Genomic DNA, 23,055 nt, shown 5'->3' on the forward strand with positions numbered 1-23,055 from the left:
AAAAAAGACTTGCTTTGCTACCAAATGCATGGTCGTGGAACAGTTACTGTTAAAAGTCAAATGGCATGGAATTGAGAAGAACTCCAGTTGCCTAAGGTCAAGTGTGGCCAGAGCCCACTCTTAAGGTCTCTGAGGTAGACAGTCTCAAGGTAGACAGTCGCAATCTTTTGCCACCAAGTAAGGACCAAATGATTGGCAATGGGCAAGGTACTCTAAAGAGGTTCTGGTTTTGGCTCTGGGTTTCTGGCTTGCTCTTGGCTGTCTCTCACTTATCTCCTGAGGATGATATTCTGTGGCACTTAGCAAGGATACTAAGGATGTCCAAGGCCTTCCCCACAATGGGCACAGCCAGGAACCTTGGCTTCTCTGACAAAGACCTGTATCCGTGCATCCCTGCATCCTGTGCTCCCATGGGCCTCCCTTGGACCTCCCCAGACGATAATGACTCCTCTGGGTTCATCCTGCCCTTTCTCAAATTCTTGGGCCTCAATCCTCACCGGCCTCAGTCCTCACCGGAACTACAGAGCCACTCCCTGCAAGCCCAGGCACCCCCCTTTTCCTTTAGCACACACCCACAATTATCTTGCTCTCTTAAACTTGGTTTCTTCTCTTGCTGTGATATAGAATATTGACTCAATACCGTCTTGCTATGGAGGCTGGGTCAGAAGGGGGGCTGAGAGTGGCAGCACAGAGACCAGCTGGAATAATAATCTTTGGTTATTTTTTTTCTTTAAGATGTTATTTGTAAGTAATCTTTACACCCATTGTGGCGCTTGAACTCACAACCCCGAGATCAAGAGTCCAAGCTCTACGGACTGAGCCAGCCAGGCGCCCCATAATCCTTGGTTATTATCCAGGCAAGTGAAGATGGTGGCCTGGCCTAAGGTGGATGTGGGAGAATGGGAAGTAAGCTTATTGGACAGGACATGGGGAGGTAGAAACAGCCCTGCCACTGGAAGGTGAAGTGGGAGATAGGTCAAGAACGACTGCCTCTCCCCCCCCCCCACGCCCTGCCCCCCAGGATTCTGCTTTAAGTACTTGGGTGGCTGAGACATTTTCTCCAACAGGGGAGGAACTGGGACAAAGGGCAGGTTCCAAGCAAAGAGCACATTCCCTTTTTAAGGGAGTTTGTCCAGCTTACCACTCTTTCCCCAGCACCCAGTCACAGGGCCTGGAATTTAGTAACTACCCCCACGTATTTGTAGATTGATTCGTGATTTTAGGAGTTCAGTTCTAGGCATGCTAGGAGGCAGTGAGGTGTGGCTGCCGACATGAGCTCTGGAGATAGAACTGCATGGGTTTGAATCCTATCTCCAAGCATTTTCTGAGTGACCTTGGGAATGTTCTATAGCCCCTCTCAGTTTCCTCATCTGCAAAATGTGGATAAGGATTAATAGTCAATTTACATAAAGTGCTTACAAGAGTGCTGCCTGCACTATGCAAATGTTAGCTATTGTCATTATTAAACCGGACATAGATTGCCAAGTTGAGAAGTCAGGTCTGCAGCTTGATATAGTGGTGTGGAATGGGGGTGGGGTGGGGTGTGTGTGTGTGTAAGAATCATCAGCTAATAGGTGGTATTTAAAGCCAGGGGCCTGAATGAAATTGGGGGGGGGCGGGAAGAGGATCTAGGCCCAAAGCAACTAGTAAAGCAGAGAGAGGAACCTAGACAGAGGCTCAGAGAGAGGATGAAAACTATGTGTGTATGCGTGTATGGCATCTGGGAGGCTAAGAGCAGTTCGATGGGGTGTAGTCAGGGGTGTTCAGTGCTTCCAAGGCCAAAGGAAGGACTGGGAAAATGCCCCCCACTCCTGGCAACAAGGAAGTGATCACCGGCAACAGTGATCTTGAGTGCTCTCTGCAGAATGGCCAGGGAGGCTGGTGTAGGTTGAGGTGTAGGTTGACGAATGTGATAAATGATGTACCTACATACAGTGAAACTCTGGGAACCTTGGCACAGACAAGGCCCATCTCCCTGTGCTGGTAGAAAATGATCTGTAAGATGTAGTGGTAAGTTTCATAGGTAAGACACAAAACAGTTTGTGCCATGTATACACGTTTCTAAAAATAAAACGGAGGAGGACATGCATATGTACAAAGAAAGTGGTGGTGGTGGGGTGCTCCCAGCAGTGTTGAAGATGTTTCCTGCACATAGAGATATGTCTATATTCCCCCCGACTGTGTTTTTATACAAACTGTAACATGCCCAAATTGTAACATACTATTCACATCACTTTCTTCTGCCACCTTATGTTTTTCTCTTAATAGACGGGGGGGGGGAGGGGGGCACCTGGGTGGCTCAGTCATTAAGCGTCTGCCTTTGGCTCGGGTCATGGTCCCGGGATCCTGGGATGGAGCCCCACATGGGGGGGGGGGGTCCCTGCTCAGCAGGGGGCCCCCTTCTCCCTCTCCCACTCCCCCTGCTTGTGTTCCCTCTCTGGCTGTGTCTCTCTCTGTCAAATAAATAAATAAAATCTTAAAAAAAAAAATAGACCTTAGGGGTCATTCTGTATCAGTCCATAGAGTGGAGCTTAATTTTTATTTTTTCTTAAAGATTTTATTTATTAATTTGACAGAGAGAGAGCGAGAGCGAGAGCAGGAACACAAGCAGGGGGAGTGGGAGAGGGAGAAGCAGGCTTCCCGCCGAGCAGGGAGCCCGATGTGGGACTCGATCCCAGGACCCTGGGATCATGACCTGAGCCGAAGGCAGACGCTTAACGACTGAGCCACCCAGGCGCCCTGGAGCTTAATTTTTAAAATAGCCACAGAGTATTTCATCCTATGCATGTACCCTCAATGTCATCACTGGACACTTAGGTTGTTTCTAATCTAACATTATTACTAACAAAGCTACAATTTCCCCCAAATCATAGAGTGACTTCAAAACTAGCTGATCTTGAGTGCACGGGAGGTAAGGGAAATAGAAATGCCACCTGGCTGTAGACACGTCTTTCAAGAAGTACAGCTGTGCAAGGGAACAGATAAATAGGGAGCCGGGGAAGGAGATGTGGGGTCAAGGAAGGGCATTCTGGAGATGGGAGATGCTTCAAGGGAATGAATACAACAGGGTAATTCAATAAAGAGTGCATAGGGTTGGGGGAGGGGGCAGTCAGGAAGAGCCTCTACTGTGATACTTTAGCAGGTGTAGAAGGATGACTTAAAATGGTATGAGTCCTCGTCCTGGGTGCTGTGGAAGCACCAGGACGGATGGATGAATAGACAGGCCATAAGGAAGGGAAACTACTCCAGCAGGGAAGCTACTATGTTTCACAAATCAGTTGCAATATTGTTGGAAAGTGGTTGATTCTGTTTGCTAGGTACAACGATCTACAAACTTCCCACTGGGGTGCCTGCTGGTGGAGTTCGCTCACATTTCCGGTGGTTCCCTGGGTTCCCGATAAGACATTCGCTGGGGAGAGGAGACTGATATTTTGCGTGAAATTTGTAGATTTTCCCATAGGGATTAAATGGCATGCATGCCCTGGAAAGCTTAAAAAAAAAAAATCAGAAATAAATAAATAAAAATCCCAAGAAGAATTTATATTCCTGATGGCTTTGCTGATGGTCTTGTAAATTGTATATTTAATCAAAGGCACTCGAATGTCTTTTTTTTAACTATTGAAGAGCCATTTAAATGTCAACATAAGTGATTCCCTCCCAAATAGTGCTGTTTATACATTACTTCCCCTAATAGACCATAATGATTCATAAGGAGGCATTTCGCGCCTCCAAATTGTAGGCCTATTGAAATATAAATTAAGATGATAAATAATTTGACCTTACCTGAGAGGACTAAGTATTTACATGTGTCAAATACGAAATTACCCTGAATATCAGGGTCCTTAAAAAGGGCTTCCTCTCCTGGCTGAATTCAATAAATGACAAGGGTTTAGAAATTTCCTTTACTGTGTGTAGGAAGAAGAGGGGCATACACAAAAGAATGAGCCCGGGGACCCGACAGACTTCCCATTCGGCCGGAGGCGGGGAGGAGGGCGGGGAGCGCGGATCCCCCCCCCCCCCCCGGCTCCTGCCGGGGAGTGAAAGGCGGGTGCCCGCCGCCCCCGCACGCTCCGCGCGTACTGGCTCTCCCCCTCCTCCCGCAACGCCGCTGGAGTTTCTAAACATGGAGTTTGAGCAGGAACTTTGCCAGGCCGAGCTCGCGGCCCTCCCGGGTCCCCGCCGCGGGATTCGCTCTGTCGGCGGCGCCGCGCCGCCTCCCCGCCCCCCACGCCCTCGGGGAGCCGCTGCCCCGGCGGTCTCCAGCCCCGCAGAACCGCTCCACCGGCTTCAGAACCCGAGAAGGCGCGGAGCCTCCCGGGCTCAGCGCCCCCGGCCCGACCCTGCCCGAGCCCCGGAAGGTGGCAGTTGGGCGCCCTCGGCGGGGCCCGAGCCGAAGCCGCCCGCTGGGCCTGTTTGTTGGCCGCCGCCTGCGCTCGGGGCCCGGGGCTCGGCGAGCTCTCCGCTTCCCGGGCCGGGGCCGAGAAGTGGGTGGGGGGCGGTCGCCGAGGCGGCAGAGGGGTGCAGGCCGCGGCGGGCAAAGTCGGCCGCCGCTCGCGCCCGGGTTTTTGTTTTGTTTTGAAGCCGGGCGTGGGGGAGGGGCAGCACCTTGTCAATGAGAAATTTCCTGTTCGCAAGACTCCGCTTGCAGAGTTTCTGTCCTGCCCTTGAACTGACAAGTGGATCTCGGCAGCGCCAGCCCCGGAGAGTCCGTCCAGCCGCTCCGGGCGCGCTCGGGGGTGGGGGCGGGGGCACCCGCGCCGTGGCGCCGAGGGCCCCGGGAGCCCGGCTGAGCGGGGCCGACGCCTGCCCTCCCGGTTCCCGGGCGCACCCGTGAGTGCCGAGCCGAGCGGTGACTAATCCGCGGCTCCGGGCCTCTTGGCGCGCAGCCCGGGCTCGCCTCCCGCCCCCTCGTCCCGGCCCCCCCGCCCCCTGCCGCGGTCCGCCCGGCCCCGCCGCGCCGAGCTCCGCCAGGAGGATCGCGCGGGCCAGCCCCGCCGCCGCCACTGCGTTCCCGAGAGTGTGGGAAGCGGGTCGAGGCAGGCGGCTCCGAGCCGTCTCTCCAGTCGGCCTTCTTCGACCCAAGCGCGAGTGTGCGTGTGTTTCCTTCCCCGTAAGCACTTTGATCAGCGTTTCCTCAGCGCCGCCGAGGAGCCAGAGCGAACCGGAGCTTTTAACCCCCTGCGTGCCGCCCCACCGTGGCCTCCGTGGGGAGGGCGCCGCGGGGAGGCTGCGCGGCACGGGGGCGATCAGTTTGGTTTGGCAAGCCCGAGTGTGGAGGAGCCCAACCGGATCTGAGGAGCTCGCCCAAGCGCGGCAGGCTCTCTTGGGGAGAGCAGGCCGCGAGGCCCCGGGCGCCTCGTTAATGTTCAAGCCCGCCCCGGGGCCGCACAGTAACCCGACCTGCCCGGCGAGGCAAGGTGCGGGCGTGAGAGGCCGGGCAGGCGGAGGCTTCTGGAGGGGATCGAGAGCCCCCTCCCCCCGGGAGTAGGGGGAGACCCGCCTTCACGCACCCTGTCCGCCGGCGCGTGGACGGCTCCCAACCCGGGGTGGGGGCCTTGCGCTCGCCCCGCGCACTCGGCTCTGTCCCCTGCTCCCTCCCTCCGCTGGCCAGGCCTCTCCGGGGAGTTAATGATTGATTTACTGGCTCCGCGCAGCCGGCGCCCTCCCAGCTATTTGTCCAAGCTGAGGAGTTGCTGGCGAGCGGCGCAAAGGCCGGGAGAGCGGGGGTCGCCGGGGATGGGAAGCCGCGCTGCCGCCGGGAAGGAGCGGCCACTTGATTAGCCCCTACTGAGCGGCTCTATCCGTGTCCGGGGCGAGCCCGCTGGAGGCCCGGGCCAGGCGAAGGGAGCATTGGGAAGCGCCCCACGTAAACGGGTTGGCAGCTGGTGATTAGGCCGCCCGGTTTTATGAGTCATAATGGGCCGCCCGCCTGGCCCTCAACCTGCTCGCTGTGGACTCGGCGCGCTGGGGTCCAGGCGGTGGGCCCGTTCTGGGCCGCGCAGAGGGGGGATGATGCTCTGGGGGGCCTGGGCCGCCGAAGGCGTTGCGCAGGATTTCCTCTCATTTCTCGCAGAAGGCAACACAAACACCCTAAATCAAACCGCTCCGACAACCGAGGGCTCCACACAGACACATCAATAAGGATTTCGCCTCCCGCGTTCGAACGCACTGAAACACTTGTCCTATTTTTATGCAAATGACACCACACAAATAGATCTCGCAGGCCCGGGAGTGGGGCGAGAGGAGGAGGGGCGCCGCCGCCCCAGCCTGGGGGCTGCGAAGGGGGAGGGAGTCCCAAGTCCGCACCCTGGGGCCCGCGCCGGCTCGGGCGCAGCGGGGCTGGTACTGACCAGGCGGCCCGCCCCGCGCGCGGTGGCTCCCTGCCAGCGCCGCCAAGTCGGCCGCGTCCCCAGGCTGCCTGCAGAGGCGGATTAGGGAAGGAGCGAAGCGAGCCTGTGACTAATCGCGGGGCCTCGGACCGGAGCACCAAGGCCATGTGCGACTGACAGGATCGACACTAGCAGAGGACACGGCGACGCCTCGCTTAATTGCAGGCTTAAAAAATTGCCGCCTGAGCAGCTCCGGTGCGGAGAGCCAAGGCGTGCGCGCTGGGCTGGGGAGCGCGCCAGGGGGGACCTGCGCTCTTGCCCAAGGGAGGGAGGTCTGGCGTTCCCTGGGTCCAGGGACCTGGCCCTCCCGTCCGCGACTCTGCAGGGTCGCCCCACCCTTCATGAGGGCCGTGTGGCTGAGTCCGCCAGTAGAGTACGATCCAGCTCCCAGGCCTAGGTTTCTGACCCTTTCCCCCGTGGAGCCCCCGTTCCCCCTCCCCCTTCTCGCCCTAGATCCTATAAAGGAGGCTGTACAGTTGGGGGTGAGAGATTCCAACAAACCCGTAATAGAAAAGCCACACACACAAACCACTTTCTTCTCTTCCCTCCCCTTCCTTCTCCACCGGCTGATACAAAGCCCCGAATGACCAAAGGGAAGGAGAGGCCAGTCAGGGCTGCAAAGATCGAGGCTACCGAGTGCCCCAAAACTCGGGGTTAGCAGATACGCACCCTAGACTCTTCACCCCTGGTCACGGTCCCTCTGGCCCAGACCTCCTTCCTGGAGCGCTGAGGCCTCTCGGGGGAGAAGGGGGAAGCGTCGGCAGGCCGGCTGGCCTGTGTGTGTGAGGGGAGGGGGGGCGGGGGGGAAAGGCGGGGTGGCGGGGAACCCAGCGAGAGAAGTTTCCACCACGCTCTGGTCGACTGCTGCCAAAATCCCCGGGCCCCTCCCCGCCCGCACCGCCTTCCGTTGCCACCACAAGTTTGGTTTAACGAGAGCTCGGGACAAAAGCAAACGTTTTCTATAGACCCGGAAAACAAAGGGGAAAGAGACGCGCGGGGCCGCCGAGAAGCGGCTGCTAGCGTAATGGTGCCGGGCCGACAGCAGAGCATTAGAACTGCAAAAGCCGCGCGGGCGGGAGGAAGTGCGAGGCGGGAGGCGGGAGCGCGGGGAGGGCGGGCGGGGGAGGGGCGCTGCGCCATGTTTCCGTGTCACCCGCCGAGTCGCCGGCGCTGGGCTCGGCCGCAGGCTCCCGCCTGCCTCCGTAACAGCAGAAAGCGTGCGATTAGCAGCCAGACAGGCGGGGACTCCGGGCCCGCGGGGCCGCCGCACACGCCGCCCGCGGCCCGGGCCTGCGCGCGCCCCCCCCCCCCCCGCCCGCCGGGTAATCATCCTCCTCGCTGCAGCGCTGTGTGCACTCTCATTAGAGCAGGGAGGCTTTTCTCTGCGCACTCGCTCGGCCCCCGCTGGCAAAACAACGCCTTCCCCGGCCGGGCCCTGGGCCAGGAGCGCCGGGGAGGGCGGAACGGGGGAGGGGGGGTGAGGCAGGGCAAGCGGCGCAGGTCACCTCGGCCGCCCGATCTCCTCCGGGCACGGAGAAGATGCGGAGGGTCCATCCGCCCTCCCCACGCTTAGTGGCAAAGTCCGAACCCCATACCAGCCCCTTCGGGGGAGGGGGAGGAGGTGCCGGTGCCGCCATGACCTACTCTCGTCCCCCGCCAGAGGCTAGAGTCGGGGCCGAGGGGAGATGAGTGTGTCTGCTTGGGAGAGCGGGGGCGGACACCGGGAAGGCTCCCAAAACAGGTTTTGCCCCATCTGTCTTTCCAACGACCTCTTAAGGACAGAAGTCGGATCCCAGGGGTGGCGGCCCTTCGATTCCCCAGGAGACCCGAGTCCCCAGGCTTCGAGCGTGATCGCACAGAAGGGGTGGGAGATGGGGGCGGCCGAGACGCGGCTGCGCCTGGCCCAGAGCTTCGGAGCCCCGTGCTCTCCTCCGCGATCTCCGCACACAACAGTAGGCAGCCTCTCCCGGCACCACGCGCCCAGCTGCAGGGCCCCGGGAGCAGGTGTTCCTGCCCGGCCGGAGTGGCGGCTCCGAGCCCCTCCCGTCCCAGCTGCGGGGCTGGGACTGGCGGGCGGGGCGGGGTGGGGTGTGTGGAGGGGGGCTCTTATGGCGGTCACGAAGGAGGTCTCACTGGACCGCGAGAAGGGTCCTTCGGGCTTAATTGGGGATGCCCCGGGGCGAGGGCGGCCGCCCGGGGCCAGGAGGGATGGAGAATGACGCGCGGCCAGCCCTCCTCTGGAACAACCCTGGGGGCCAGCAGAGGCCGTTCGGGGCGGCGCGAGGGCTTCCGGTCCCGGTGACTGCCGCGGCGGCGGCGGCGGCGGCGGGGCGGCTGGGAAGTTCCCGGGGCGGCCGCGAGGAGCACCCTCCCCTGGCTGTTGCCTCCGCGCAGCTTTCGGAGCAGCGCCCTAGGAGCCTCTCGGCGTCTGGCAGCGCCGCTCTCGGCTGGAGCCGGGACGGGGGCTGCGGGGTGGTCCCCCGGCCCAGCCCCCAGCGCGGAGGGGGAGGCGGGGGGACGGAGACCCCGCGGGAACTGCGGCGCGCCTCCCTGCCCCCTCTCCTCGCCGCCGCCGCCGCGGCCGCTGATATGGCGGGCACGTGAAGCGCAGCTCGGCGCCTCGGCGCCGGCCAGGGAGCGGCCTGTCCCCGCGGCTCAGCTTACCCGTGGGCCCAGGAACGCGGAACCGAGCCCGGCCGGGTCCCGCAGAGCCCGCGCCCCCGCCCCGCTCCCCGCTCGCTGCGGCCCCGCACCCCTCCCCGCCCGCGCCCGGCCTTGGGGCCGCGCCAGACGGCTCGCCCGAGGGGAACTCAGGCTGACTAATGGGACGCGTGTAGGCCTTACGTGAGGCCCGGCTGTCAGCGGATGCCCGCTCGCTCGGCGCCTACGCCGCGGCCAGGCTTTTCGGGGAAGGGCGAGAGGAGGGGTTTCCCCGCTCGGCGGTTTCGGCTCCCCGGGGGACAATCCGGCCGCGGCTGGCCCCGGGCTGTAGGTCGCGCAGCCTGGCCCGGAGGGGGCAGAATCGGTGTGCGTTCGGCGGCGCCGAGGCTCGAGCCCGGGATGGGGGGGGGGGGGGGGCCGAGGTGGTGGGAGCCTCGGAGCTCTAAGCCGGAGGTGGGCACTGTGGCTCAGCAACTCGGCCTGGGGCGCCCGCCTTGTTGTTTGCGATCTGGAGCCAGCGCCTGGGCCGGGGGGAGTTTACAGGCCGCCCTGCGGGCCTTGAGTTCAACACCGAAACCTCCCTAAACAAATACAAAGTCTTCCGGAAACCCCTTCGTGAAATATTTGTGCGGGGGTGGGGTGGGGTGGGGAGGACTTTACAAAACTCCCCGAGAGTCCGGTTCGGCTGAGACTTCTCGGGTTCTAGGGTGCATGATACCTTTCCCTTCCTTGACAGGGGCCTGCAAAACCCAGCACAGTTTCTTATTATTTCGCATTAACAACCACTCCGTGTTGACATAGTTATATGACCCTCCCAAATATAACTACCTGTTTAGTTTCAACACGCGAGCGCGATGGAGAAACACAAACACTGGTCAGTAACTAAGAGAAGAAAACCCGGCTGCGAGCCTGAGGTTGGGATGCAGGATAAATCCTCATCACGCATCCCTGGTTTTATTCAGCCTAATTACACTAGTAATCCTACCTCCCTCCCCACGAGAAAGCCTGAAACCCTGGAGTCGAGGTGCGACTTTTCCCGGGGAGCCCCGCGGATGGGAAGGGGGTTGCTGGTGTATAGGAGGTGGGTTTTAAATGTCACTTCCAAATGAAAATGCTTTCCTTCGGCCTTTTTCCTTTTTTTGATGCCGTTTTCGAAAGGAGCATTTTTGCGAGATAAGAAGTGACCGATCAAAATCGCTGAGGGGAGGTTGTAAGCAGCCGCTTTGCCCCAGCTTAGCGTTATCTTATCTTTCACACTTGCATGGCGGAAAAAAATTGGCTTATCTTTATCCCCACCCCCTTCTCGCCTTAATTGCTAAAAAACACTGGTGTGTTAAACGGGGAGGAAGGAGGTCTCTGGATTGTCAGTGGAAAAGCAAGATTCAAAATGTGGGCGGGGGAGGGGTGTGGGAGCAAGGGTGGCGGGATTTATTCTTCCAGGCCTTTCTAGTACAACTAGAGGGTCCAGTCCAGGATGGAAAGCTTCGATGGCCAGATTAAAAAAAAAAAAAAAATTCTGGGGATGGCCTTGGTTCGTTTGGCTTTCCCTAGGCCTTGTTTTCTCTGCGCTGCGATAACCAACCTCTCCTTCCCTTCTTGTCTCAAAAGCTGGTGGTGGGTCTCGGGTTGAGGCCTCTCACTCTGCTTTCATTCCCCCTCCCCATACACATCCCCCTTTTGGGGAGGGGGATGCAAGACTGGGACGCATGGCCTGCTGGAAATCATTAAAATATATGCGAGTGTCTGCAAACACACACTTTTAAATCATGGCGTTTCCCCTCCACGCTGGTATATTTAAACTCCAGAGCGAGCTGGATCTCCTCCCTCTCTCTCAGTCGTTTGTCTGTGTCACCGACAGGCCGCTAATGGCCGGGCTTCCAGGCGCTGTGCATTATGCATTAGCCTCCTCCCTCCGCCGCACACAGAAGGTTCTGTCAGGCCTCGCAACACAAACCACCCTGAGCCCCCTCCCCCGCCCCCCCCACTCCCCACCAGGGCCTGCGCGGCTGCTAACGCAACGGGGTCGCAGGGATGGGGAGGGGTCCCCTGGGGGCGAAGGCAGAGCGGAGTGGGCCTGAGGGACCCTGGGAGCAGGTAAAAAGTGCCGTGGATTAGGCCGTGTGGAATCCCCAGCCTGGCGCTGGCCCCAAGCTTTGCTCCCGGCTGACCTTCCCGAGGCCACCACCCGGCGCCACTCACCCCTACGCCCGACTTTGCGGGGGCCTCAGAGGCTTTTAGAGACAGATCAGCCCCGCACTTCCCTCTGCTGGGCCGTACTCCTTTTCTGCCCCGAGGGAGGGGCTGGTGGAGCTTTCCAGATCCCTCCAGTCCCTGGGTAGTGCCCGCGAAGGGACTCAGGCTCCGGGTGATGAGTATCCGCAGGGCTCCGCTGGGAGTGGAGGAAGGAGGCTGGATACAAAATGGCTGGGGAGGAAGGCCAGTCGGCTGGGTCCGCAAGCGAGGAGTTGGTGCTTCTCCGCCCCCTCACCCCATAGTTCCCACTCGCCGCCCCCAGCCGGGTAAAATAAGAGGCCCCTTTGCTAAGTAAGCAGCCAGGGCGGGTCGTGGAGTCCGGGTTTATCTGCAGGAGCGACCGGCCCAGCGCGGCAGCTTCGAGGGCTAAGAGCCGGGGCCAGGTGGAGCACAAGACAAGGCCTCCTTGAAGCCGCCCCGTATTTATACTCCTCAGGCTGACACCCATCTACCCAGCGAGCCCCTCAGTGTAAACCAAAGGGCAGCTCACTTACGGGTGCCTGGGTTGGAGGAGCTCAGAGCCTGACACTAATAGAGCCCAGACCAGAAATTCCAAGAGGCAGTCGTGCTATCACATTGGGCCTGCCTCTCGGACCCTCCTTCTCCAAACGCCCAATAACCCCTCAAAGGCCAGGCAGAAAGAGCCGCCATCTTCAACCTGGCGACCCCTAAGTCTAGGAGACTTCTGCCGTGGAAAGCAGGTACCTTTAGATGTTTCCGGATGAGTGAAATCCCAGGAACAAGGATGCGCCGTGCTTGGAAGGGGTAGGCTAGTACATCTTTTCCGGGAGACTAGGTAAGCCCAGGGTTCTTATACATAGTAACCAGGGAAGACTGTTAGTGTGTGTTGTTTAAAATAGTTACCATTAAGAGGCTAGCTCATACCATACGAAGTAAAAATACACTATCTGTGATCACCCAGATCCCACCTATCACAATAATCAGCAGCATAAATGTGAGAACAGCCTCTGAAGAGCGTCACCAGGGGCCTACAGAGCTCTATGCTTTAGATTGTACACGTATGTTGCAAATGAACCACGCCCACAATGCTGGAACCCCAGCGTCCACCAAATACCAGGTAAGGACCTCACCACGGAATGCGTGGCCTTTCCCCCAGACTTGGGCGGTAGTTGAAGGTGTGGAAGGGGCCCTGGCAGGTCTTGCACCATCAGCCTGGGCCAAAAAGTGTGGCCAGGCTCCAGGCCTGCTCCCTGAGGTACCAACCTGCTTGCCTAGTTAGTTGCGGGGCCGGGATAGAATCTGCAGCAGAAGAGTCCCTGAGAGCCTGAGGTCCAGCCATATGTTCTAACCGAGAGACCTTTCCAAGGGGACAAGAGGTGGGTGGGAGAGGTGTGGCCCCGCACCTCTCCTTTCTGAGCCCCTTTCTTTCTCCAGTGCCTGTGCTGCCTCCCCTGCCTTGCGCTCGCCCACTGCCTCTCTCCGCCTCCTCCCCTACTTTCATTGAAATCCTCCCCTTGCTGAGTGCTGGGTATAGCAGCCTGACCCCCAGGTCAGCTCCCAGGGGACTCCTGGAGGGCAGGGGAGGAGGGAGCCCAGGAAGGCCATGGCTGCATGAACGCTCTGCAGGCTCCGAGGTGTCCCCAGCTCCCGGAGTCCCTTCCTGAATGGGGACACGGGATGGGACTGCCCTGCGTGAGTTTCTTCTCCTCCTCCCTGGAACAATTCCAACTAACCGGGCCAATAGGTGTAAACTCCCAATCCTCCCCTCCCTTAGAGCACCTCCGGAAAATCTCACATTTTAATTCCCAGTGAGTCACGAACCACCCTCCCCACACACACTCATGCCTCTTAGGACTCCCTTAATAAGATATTTTTAAAATCCCACAGAGTTGGAAAATGTATCCCTCAGAGATGGAAGCGAAACCCTTTAATCCCACCAACCCGCACGGGGATACCATGGAGGCCCGGCTCCTTAAAAAAGTCCGGGGGGGGGGTGTGGTGGTGGTGAACGCTGCAAATTACGTCAAAGGCGAATTTACTGGCCTGTTTGTCTTCAGCATCAAATTTCTCCCACAGTCAGCCCTCCTCGCGGCCCCCTCGCATTTACAGCATCGCACCCCCCCCCAATTCATTTTAACTCTAGGACTTTTAAAGTTAGACAAACAGGCCCCTTTGTCAGCAGCCCCAGGAGGGCCACAGGATTCTGAGAGGCAGCAGGCTCCCTGTCTCGCTTAGTTCCTGGATTTTCCAAAAGTTCTGGACGGTTACATGCAACTCTTAACTCTGGGAAAAGCCTGTGCCTGGGGGGAGAGTTGGGGAGGCATGGGAAGGGGAGAGAAGGTGGCCGGGCACGGTGCCAGGGTCTCTGCGGCGGCCTAACCGAGCCGGAAGAGCCTGGCACGGCTCCACACTCAGCCAGGCCCGCTCTCCTGCGCGGCCCTCAGTGGCACCGCGGCCTCCTTGCCTGGAACCACGTTCAGAGAGTTTCCCCACAAATACCCAACTTCAGCCTTCCTGGTTATTTTAGACTTGTTTTGAATAAAAGGAGTCGCTTCAAAAAGAAATGTTGCTACAACACACAACCAGAGGCCTTTTCTCCAGCTGTGTCTGTAACTCGCATGCGTTCAGTCTAATAACTTTTAATGTCTGGCCCTAAAATGTCTTTATAAAAAATAGCTTTACAGCATAATAGTCCAGGTGTCTTTCTGCTTGTTACCGGAGATTAAAAAAATGTGTGGGTTAGCTTTCAGAGACATCCACCTCCAGAAAGACCGGGAAGAAAAAGGCGTGCATTCCATTATGCAGGCGCGGGTCCTGGAAGTGGTGACGGCCCAGCAGGGCTGGGCACTGTTCTCGGGGGGCACTTGCCTGCCTGTCTTTTACATCAGTTGTTATAAGCAGCTCTGGAGCCTGAAGATTTAATTCTGCCAGAAGTTTCGGGTTTCAAACGGTAGAGATGTTTCACTTCTGCTTTGAAAAGGGCTCTTTTTATAACTATGTACTGAGAACTAAGACAGAATAAATAACATCGCACCTAACACCAGTCCTGCAGTCAGTATTGAGTCTAATTTTTAAAAGGGCTCTGCTAGCTAGAGCTGATTTTGGCCTTGACCTTGACTTCGTAATCAACTTGAGATGCTTTTGATTATTTTTGGCATGGAGACACTCCAGGATATTTTAAAACTTTCCGTGTGGATTTACAAGCTACCTCCATTTCGGATTGATGTTCTCATCGAGCCTGCACCATCTTGTCCTTAAGGCAGAAAGAGACTTCCCCCACCCCCAGCATAAAAAGACTTTAGCGAAGAGCCCAGTAGGATCACCTTTTGCGGCGGGGTCCGGGCCCGCGGTCTGGGTGCGGCTAGGCCGGAATACCCCTCCCCCACTCCCACCCCTTCCCGCCAGCTTCACGAACCCGGGCTTCACGGCTCGCCCTAGAGGCTCTGCGCTCCGGGGAGGCCGGAACCTCGCCTCTCCGCCTCCCCCTCCCGCCCGCCGGCCCCCGCCCTCCCCCCGCGGCCAGCGCCGCGCCGGGTGCGCTGGAGAAGCTCAATACGTGTCAATTGAATTGAACTGCTGCGGGCGCAGGCTGTACGCTGCCGCCGAGCACCGATCAGCACGACGTTACCGAGTGGAAATTTATGGGGCGAACGGTGTAAGCCAAAAGTTGCTCCCTGCCAAGGAAAATAAAACGCGGGAGATAATCTCCCGAGGCCGGGGGCTGAAGGGCCAGGACAGAGCCTCCAACCGTCTGAGGTGCAGACTACGAAATGCCCGTGAACGGGGAGAAATTCTGGCGGATCTCCGCTCCCCTGCCGCCCCCACCCCCGCTTCCTTGTGCCCCACTGACTGTCTTCCCCACCCCACCCCCACGCCCCCGCCTCTCCAAACAATTCCCACACAATCGAAACGTCCGGGGAACTCGGGTGCGGAGTTCGAGCGGAACGGCCACTGGGGCCCGGCGTGGTGTTTCCAGGTAGCTCTCTGGACACCAGAATGGGCCAGGGCTCCTCCCGGAGGAAGGGGCGACGCAGGGCGAGGGTGGGCGCCGACGCGCACTCGCCAGGCTCTGCTGGGTCTCGGAGGGGACGCGCGAGCGGGAGAGCGCAGCGCTGGTGGCGAGAACAGGCAGCGGCGGCTGCCGCTGGGGTTTGACAGCTTTGGCTGCGCGGAGTGCGAGGCGCTTTATGGTAATTGCGGTCCTCCACTGGCCTTCTGGGTAGCGAGGGGAGTCTCGGCGCGCGGCTGGGAGAGCCGCCCCCGCCGCCCCCCATCCCCTCGGCTCGGGATCAGCCGGCCGCCCGAGCCGCCGCCGCCGCCCGAGCCGGTCTCTGGCTCGCCCAGGACGCGCGCCCGGGCCGGGTGTGCGCAGCCAACTCGGTCCGAGCGGGGGAGGGGAGGGCAAGGGGCGGGGGGGCGGGAGCCACCCAAGTGGTCCGGGCTCCGGACCCAGAGAGGCGAAACGCGCCCGGCCGGGAATCGATGACGGCTGGGGAAACTCGGGGCAAACCTTTCCTGGGGAATCACCCCTCCGCAACCCCACCGCCGAGGCGCCGCAGCGGAGGGTGAGCGGAGGCTGGGGGAGCTCAAACTTGCGAGAGCTGGAGGCGGCGGCGGCGGGCGGGCGGCTGTCGCCCGAGCGCAGCGCCTGCGGGGGGAGGGGAGGCGGCTGCTGGGAGGGAGGGAGGGAGGGCGGGCGGGCGGGCGGGCGGAGGGAGGGGGAGGAGGAAGAGGAGGGAACCGGGGAGGGGGACGCGTTGGGATCGCGGCGTGCGGCGGCAGACGGAGCTCGGGCTCCCAGCGGCAAGGTGAGGAAGAGCTACGCTCCTCGCTGAACGCGGGCCGAGCTCGGCGGCTGCGGGGGAGACGCGCCGGAGCCCAGACCGCGACCGAGAGCGGGAGCGAGGCGGGCGGCGGCGGAGGGGGAGCCCGCGAGCCGCCGGGCGGGGAGCCCAAGCCGCGCTGTCGCCGCGCAGGGACGACTTGGCCAACACACTCACTCACACACACGCGCGCGCGCGCGCGCACACACACACACACACACACACACACACACACACATACACTCACATACACCCAGCCCGAGCGGGCGCTCGCGGCGATCCGTCAACATGGCGCTGGGGCTCCTGCCCGAGCGCGGGCGGCAGCAGCGGCGGCGCGGGATCTGCTGAGCCCGGCCGAGCCCGGCCCAGCCCCGGGAGCCCGGAGGATCGCGCGGGGCCGTCGCCACCTGCCCGGAGGCTTTGAGCCCGCCCCGCCCCGCCCCCACCCGGCCCAGAGCCCACCCCTCCGCGGGGCCGACCCCGAGGGCAGCCGGCTGGCAGCAGACGGCGAGGGAGACCAGCGAGCGCGGCACCGCGAGCGGGCTGCGGGCAGCCGGGGACGGCAAACTTTGCTGCTCGCCGCGCTTCCCCGGCCCGGCTCCTTCTCCGCTCGCTAACGTCGCCACCCCACTTTCCTCCAACCCCGCACACCTCTCCCCACCCAGCCATCCGCCCCTCGCTCCTCCTCGCCGCCTCGACTCTGCTCGGGGGTTGGGGGGGGAGAGAAAAACTTCAAAGCGCCGGATCGCAGGCTCCCTGCTTACTCCCCGGCCGGGGATTTCAGGTCAGTGCTCGGAACACCTTTCCCCGGGGAGGCCGCGCGAGCGGCGGGCAGGCGGGCGGGCGCGTCGCGGGCTGCAGTCGACCCCCTCCCTCGGGGCCCCCGCCCGCAGCGGGTTGCTCCTCCGACTCTCTCGCGTACCCCGTGGAGCTCGAAGCTTTCGCCTCGCGCTTCCCTTTGGCTGCTTGGCTCGCTTTCGTTTTTATCTCCTAGCTGTAAGTTATTAAAAATGCAGCCAGCCTAAGCGGCCCCGCGTGGGCACCGGGGAGGGAGGGACGCGGCGAGGGGCCTGCCGCCTCCCCGGGGGCTGGGAGGAGAGCAGGGAGTTCGCGGAGTGGAAGTTTGCAGCCTGTGTGTGTCTGTGCGCGGGAGCGCGGTCGCCGCTGAGCGCCGCGAGTCGGGCGCGGGGCGGGGGGGGGCGGCTGGGCTGGAAGCTGGGAAGCTCGGCTCGGCGTTAGCTCGCGAGCAGGAAGGGGAGGGCGGCGGGTTCCCGTCTGCTTTCTTTTTCGACTCGGGAAAGAACTGTAAAAACCCCCAGCCGCCGCCGCCTCATCTCGCCTCTCCAGGGGCCGGTCGTTCCTCCTAGTGGAACGACGGCGTGTGCGTGCGCGAGGGTGTGTGGCGGGCGCCCCGGGCCGAGCCGAGCTCGACCTGCCGCCGCCGCCGCCGCGCAACTCGGGAGGGGAGTCCCGGGTTTTTTCTTGGCTTGTCCCAAAGCGCGAATCACGTGGATTTAAAAAAAAAAGAAAGAAAGAAAGAAAAGAAACTACTAGGAAATCGAGCCGAGCGAGGGGTCCCGACTCGGCCCGCCCGCCCGCCAGCCAGGTCAGACGCTTTGTTTTTTTTAAATGTTCTTCTGAAATTATAATCCGCGGCTCCCTCCCTCCCCCACGCCCTCCCCGTCGTTGCGGGTAGGTTTTAAGTTGTGAGCCCCCGGGGGCGGGGGGGGGAATGTGCGGAGGCGGGGGCGGCGGCGGGAAGGGAGGCGCGGGCGGTGGGAGGGGGGGGCCGAGACCTGGGCCCTCCACTGGGCAGCGGGCAGTCTGGTGGGGAAGCTGTTTGGGCGTGTGCGTGTCTGCGGCCGGAGGAAGTTGGTCTCACTCGGAGGGCGTGCGGCGCAGAGGCTGAGGGCGAAGAGGAACTTGCGCACCCGGGCGCGATCCTCGGCAGAGGCGGGGAGGGCGAGGCGCCGCCGCGCCGCGGGGCCCGCGCTCGGAGCAGGCGGGCCGCGGCGCCGCAGAGCCTCCGCCAACTCGGGGGCTCAGGGCGGCGGCGACGTGCGCCTGCTGTTTACCAAGCGAGCCCTGGGGCGCCGTGTGCGGAGCAGGGCGGCTCAAGGCACGCGTGGTCCCGGCGGGCTTTCCGCCGCTCGCACTTTCGAGTGGGCACTTCCCCGGGTCCCTGAGACGGCGGAGTCTGGCCGCGTGTAGGCCGAGGCCGGGCGAGGCTTAATTTGCTGTTAATGAATCTTTTCCAGAAAGTCCGCGATCTCCAGCTAGAGGCTGTGAGTGCCTGCGCGTGAGGGCGCGCGCCGCCGGCGTCTGAAGGGTGGGGGTGGGGGAATTGAAGAGCGAAGGAAGGGGGGAGGGTTATGTGTATTTAAAAACAAACCTTAAAAAGAAACCAGCGCGCTTCAAATAGGTATTCTCAGTCTGTCTGTGTCTAGACCAGACAGCTCAGGATTTTAGCTGGTTTTTTTCTTTTTTCTTCTTTTCTTTTTCTTTTCTTTTCTTTTTTTTTTTTTGAGAGGGAGAAGGCGAGGGGAGGGGTAGTGGTATTTGGTGCAAGGGGTAGCCTCTTGTCGAAAAATCCTTAAAAATGGCCTGGAAGTGAAAACAGGGAGGAAATGGCCCACCCCAGAAGGTAGTGGGTGGCGAACGCAGACAGAGTTGGGTATTTCTAGCCATCTGACACTTCCTGTGGCACTGGAAACGGACACCGCGGGCCGAAATCAATCCTTACGAGGTGTTGGATTCGGGTTTGCCAGCGGAATTGCTTGTGTGGAAGGCATTTTAATTGTCGGCCTCGGAGACTTCTGTACGTGGGCACTTGGAGAATACGTTTGCTTCTCGACCCTTCCCACTCCACCCCCGACCTGTTATCTGGTCTGGGCTTTGCAGTGTCGGTTCTCGTGTTTATTTTGGGCACGATTTCACCGCGTGGAGGGACGTTGGCGGGGGGGGGGGGGCGGGGAAGCTGGCGATGATTAATATGCCGTCCAGGTTTAATGCGAGGCTGGCCTTCAGTGTGCGGGTATCCGCCGCCCCTCGCCAGGATTGCTTGGGGTAGTTAGGGGAGCGCGCGGGGTTCGGGCGCCAGGCACTCGGCAGGCAGGTTGGGGCTGGGGCTCGTACGGCCCCAGCGCTGTCCTTTGAGGCGCTGTCACCAGTAGGTGACTGAGAGTTAATTAGGAAGTGTTCTCCGGATCAATGGGCCGCACAGCTCATTAGCGATTCTCCCCAGCCCTTTGCAGGGCCGGCCGGGCCTCTGCCTCCCACACAGGCCGGGGCCCCGCGGCCCGGGCTTCGGAGAGCGCGGCTGGGAAGTGGGGAGGGACCGGCAGCAAGGGGCGGCGGAGAGGCGAGTGTAACTTCGCCGGGCTGCGCGTTGCGTGCGGCGCCGCGAGGCCCGCGCAACCCGCTCTTTCTTCCTGCTCTCGGTCGCCTCGACTGTGTCTTTAACTCGCTCCTGCTCGCGTCGCTGCCTGGCGGCTCCTCCCCGCCTCCCTCGCCTATCTCTTGTTCTCTAAGCACGACGCTTGTGCTCCCCGCCCAGTTTGGGATTAGACAAGATAAAAATAGGACTGCCCAGCGCGCAGAGCTGTGACTGCCCCGGGAGCCGGGCTGGCGGGAGCGCCGGGGGCCGGGGCTAGGGCCGGCGAGAACCCGCGGTGCGCTCCGGGCGGCCCGCGCCCGTAGGCTCCCACCCCCACCCCGCTGGCGCGGTCACGCTCCCCGGGTTCTGTCCGCCGGGAACCGTGCAAGCAGGGGGACCTGGGCAGGGTCTCCGCGCTCTCGCGGGTGTTGTTGGTGTGCCTGTGATAGATCGGTCTAGACAGGCATGCAGGCTCCCTCCCGGCTGAAGGACGGGAAGGGGGGGGCGGGCCGCGGAGGCGGCGGCAGACTCCCGTGAGCAGCGAGTGAGCGAGCAAGCCTGCGGGCCCTGCGAGCAGGGTGGAGGGAAGGCTGTGAGGATTTCTCTTAACCCTTTAGAGGCAGTGGGGGAGTGCGATGGGGGGGTGGGGGCAAAGATCCTTGTAGAAATTCCTGGAGGCAGAGTAGCCCCCCGGAGGGAGGGGGGCGGGGCGGGAGTCTGGGCCTAGGGTTTTCCTTTCTCTTCTGTGCTTGCACGCTCACATCCTGGTGCATTGGACTCGATTCTTCGACAAACCAAACGCAGCTGCTAGATGATCTAGTTTGACCCAGGACTTCTCAACGGGAGGGAGGCGTGAACACACAGTAGGCACCCTCACTTAAGGAACTGGGTTTAGGAGATGCAGATCTAGACCTCCCAGAGAGAATTCGTGCAGACGATCTAGTAATGGGAAGGTCGGCTCAGAGCTGTAGTGGGGTGGGGCCTCTGACCAAGACTGCTGCAGACGGAAGACCTGAGACTGAAATGCCAGGCCAGTGTGTACAGGTATGCGTTGGAGACAGCAAAGAGGTCTTTGAGTTGTCTGTATAAATAGAGGGCACTTTTAACCATGAACTTGTGGGGAGTTAGAATCAGATATGTGCAAGGAGACAGCTTCTAAACAGGAGTTGGTTAGGGATGTGTACAGGATCGAGCATCCGTATGCACAGACGTGGGGTCGACATTGAGCCTGTCCCAAAAATTTAAACATAACCTCACAGAGAGTGGTCTAGTTCTTTCTAGAGGTTGAAATTGGTGGGTGGGTTATCCTATATATAAATAAGTCATTAGTGAACACACCTCTGTCTCCTTCCCCATTCTCTTCTTTTTAGGGTTTGTGGTCCAGGGGATCCTCTAGTTATATTTAAACTGCAAACCCCTGTTGGTCTAGCCTGGGAATGGGCCACATATTAACGGGCAAAGCAAGAATGTAAGTAGTGGGGAGGTGTAGGAGCTAGACAGGAATGTTCAGATTAAGATGTGCGCCTGGGTGACATGTGCTGAGACAAATCAAGACACTTGGTCTCCGATGCCCACATGGAACAAGAGGCACATAAGAGATAAAGAACTGGCCGAGAAGAATGTAAACACGGGTATGCAAATACAGGGACCTGTAGTGATATTCCAAGAGAAAAATCCCAGACTTTGTTGAGCTGGAAACTGGGGCAGAATTTCTGTAAGTGCGTTCCAAAGACAAAAGCCCATTTAAAGGTGTGAAGAGGGTCACTTGGAAACACAAAAAGCATTCATATGCATACATCCATGCTTAGATACACTGGCTGAATGACAAAAACTCCTCCTTGGCGGATGAAGACTTTCCTGCCGGGGGTGAGCAATGTGGGCACGGAAGTGTGGGCCGCCCAACCGCCTTCGTGCACTCACTGGCAGGGAAAAACTGTGTCGTAGGCTGGAAGGAAACTGAGGGCAAAGCAGCCTAGCTAAGGGTGAATGGCCCTTGCTCACCAGTAGAACTTCTGGTTATAATTTCTTCCCTTCTGGGGCAGGGGAGAGGGTATGTGTGGAGTTGGCAGGAGGATCTCTAAGAGATTCTGAGTTCTTGACCTTGAGTGGATGGATGGTGGAGAAAAAAGAAGAGCAGGTCAGGAGGAATAGATAGATGGTGGCCCTGCTCTGAAGTCCTGTTTGCTGATGTGGCTGTCAGCCTGGTGGACTGATAAAGATAGAACCGAAAGAAGTGCGAAGTTCGGCCTCCGGGAGCAATAAAGGGGAGGTATGCTTTCATTTTGGTATGCTTTAATTTTTTTTCTTTTTCTTTTCTGGAGGAGACCTTGCGGGGACGGTCTGTGTAGGGTGGATTAGCAGGCGCCTGTGCGACCCCAGACGCTCACGTAAACTAGGCTAGGGTTTGGTTTGCCCGCGGCGTCGATTTGCCGCGGTCCCTCTTTGTCTGAGCCCAGCCGGGAATTCCAGCTTTTATTGGGAAGACCGCACTCGGGTGGAGCCCGCGCCGGGTCGGGCGGGGCAGGGCTGGGCCGCGCGGTCTGGGCGGGAGGCTTGCAGGCCGCAGTGCCGCCCGAACACCGGGACGGTCCTCAGGAGCGCAAGGCAGCCCTGACAATACCACCTCGGTGGTTTCCTCGAGGGCGCCGGGCCCGGCTGAGCTAGCCAGGCCCGGTGGGGCGGGGTGGGGGACCTCGAGGGTCCACTTCGGCCTCCGAGCCCCACCCCTCCCTCCCGCTGGCCCCACCCCTCCCCCCGCCAGCCCGAGGCCGAAAGGAGCTCAGAAGGCCCTTTGTTAGGCCCCAGGGTCACACCCGTGCCCTGGGGGCCGCAGAGGGGCGGGAGAGCGGTGCTCTCGGCGAGAAAGGACCTTATCCTTGCTCGGAGGCCTCGGCCGCCCGCTCACACGGTTCGGGGAGGGGAGGCCGAGGCCGGCCAAGGCCCGCCCCAGCTGCTTTGCCAGTGTGTATGGCCCACAGGATTCCGTCTGTTTGCAAAGCAGGCCGCGCTGCTGGGGCCTAGGTGGCGGCGGTGGGGTTGAGAAGCTGCGGGGGCAGAAGTGGACAGCCTCCTTGGGCCGCCCCGGTGGTAGCCCGGCCGCCTTCGTCGCGAGCACTTGGCCCGAGACTTCCCCCGACCACCAGCCCGGCCCCGCCCCCCAACGTGTTCCTCTGGAAGGGATATCTGACTTTGTGTTGGATGGGAATTAATGAACGATGCTTTTCCGTGATATTTCTGTAGAAGGTCCCCTTTTCCCCCACAGGCTCATCTGTGCCTGTCCTCAGTCGAGGGTCTCGGAAATGGGGGTCCCTCACTTGGTTAATTTTTAGAGCCATGTCTCCCCAAGCCAACCATCCCCGCTCAGCACCCACGGGCTCGGCTCCCCGTGATTAGACTAACGGGGAAGTCCGCTAGAAGATCCTGACAGCATAAAATATAATTTGTGATCTAAAAGACAGTTTCCAGTATAATCTCATTATGCACCACAGACTCCCGGTGTTATTTTGTGGAAGGCGGACAATGATCAATTTACATTGACCCGGGGCTGGGCGAGCTTTTAGATGGTAATTGCCATATTGATTTGCATGCAAAA

The 23,055-nt window shown here is 60.3% G+C and overlaps 1 protein-coding gene across 8 annotated transcripts in view; it reads left to right on the plus strand.

Annotated features, from left to right (window-relative positions):
- Nucleotides 1-16,016: 16,016 nt before the first annotated feature.
- Nucleotides 16,017-23,055, plus strand: part of BCOR (BCL6 corepressor) — a 45,314-nt gene continuing 38,275 nt past the window's right edge. For 5 of the 8 annotated variants that reach the window (XM_027608171.1, XM_027608176.1, XM_027608175.1 and 2 more), the window contains exon 1: nt 16,083-16,871. The gene's annotated coding sequence lies outside the window, so the exon portion shown is untranslated. The other 3 variants (XM_027608172.1, XM_027608173.2, XM_027608181.2) reach the window with 3 other exon arrangements.

Source organism: Zalophus californianus, chromosome X (assembly GCF_009762305.2).
Source record: "Zalophus californianus isolate mZalCal1 chromosome X, mZalCal1.pri.v2, whole genome shotgun sequence".
Lineage (NCBI taxonomy): Eukaryota > Metazoa > Chordata > Mammalia > Carnivora > Otariidae > Zalophus > Zalophus californianus.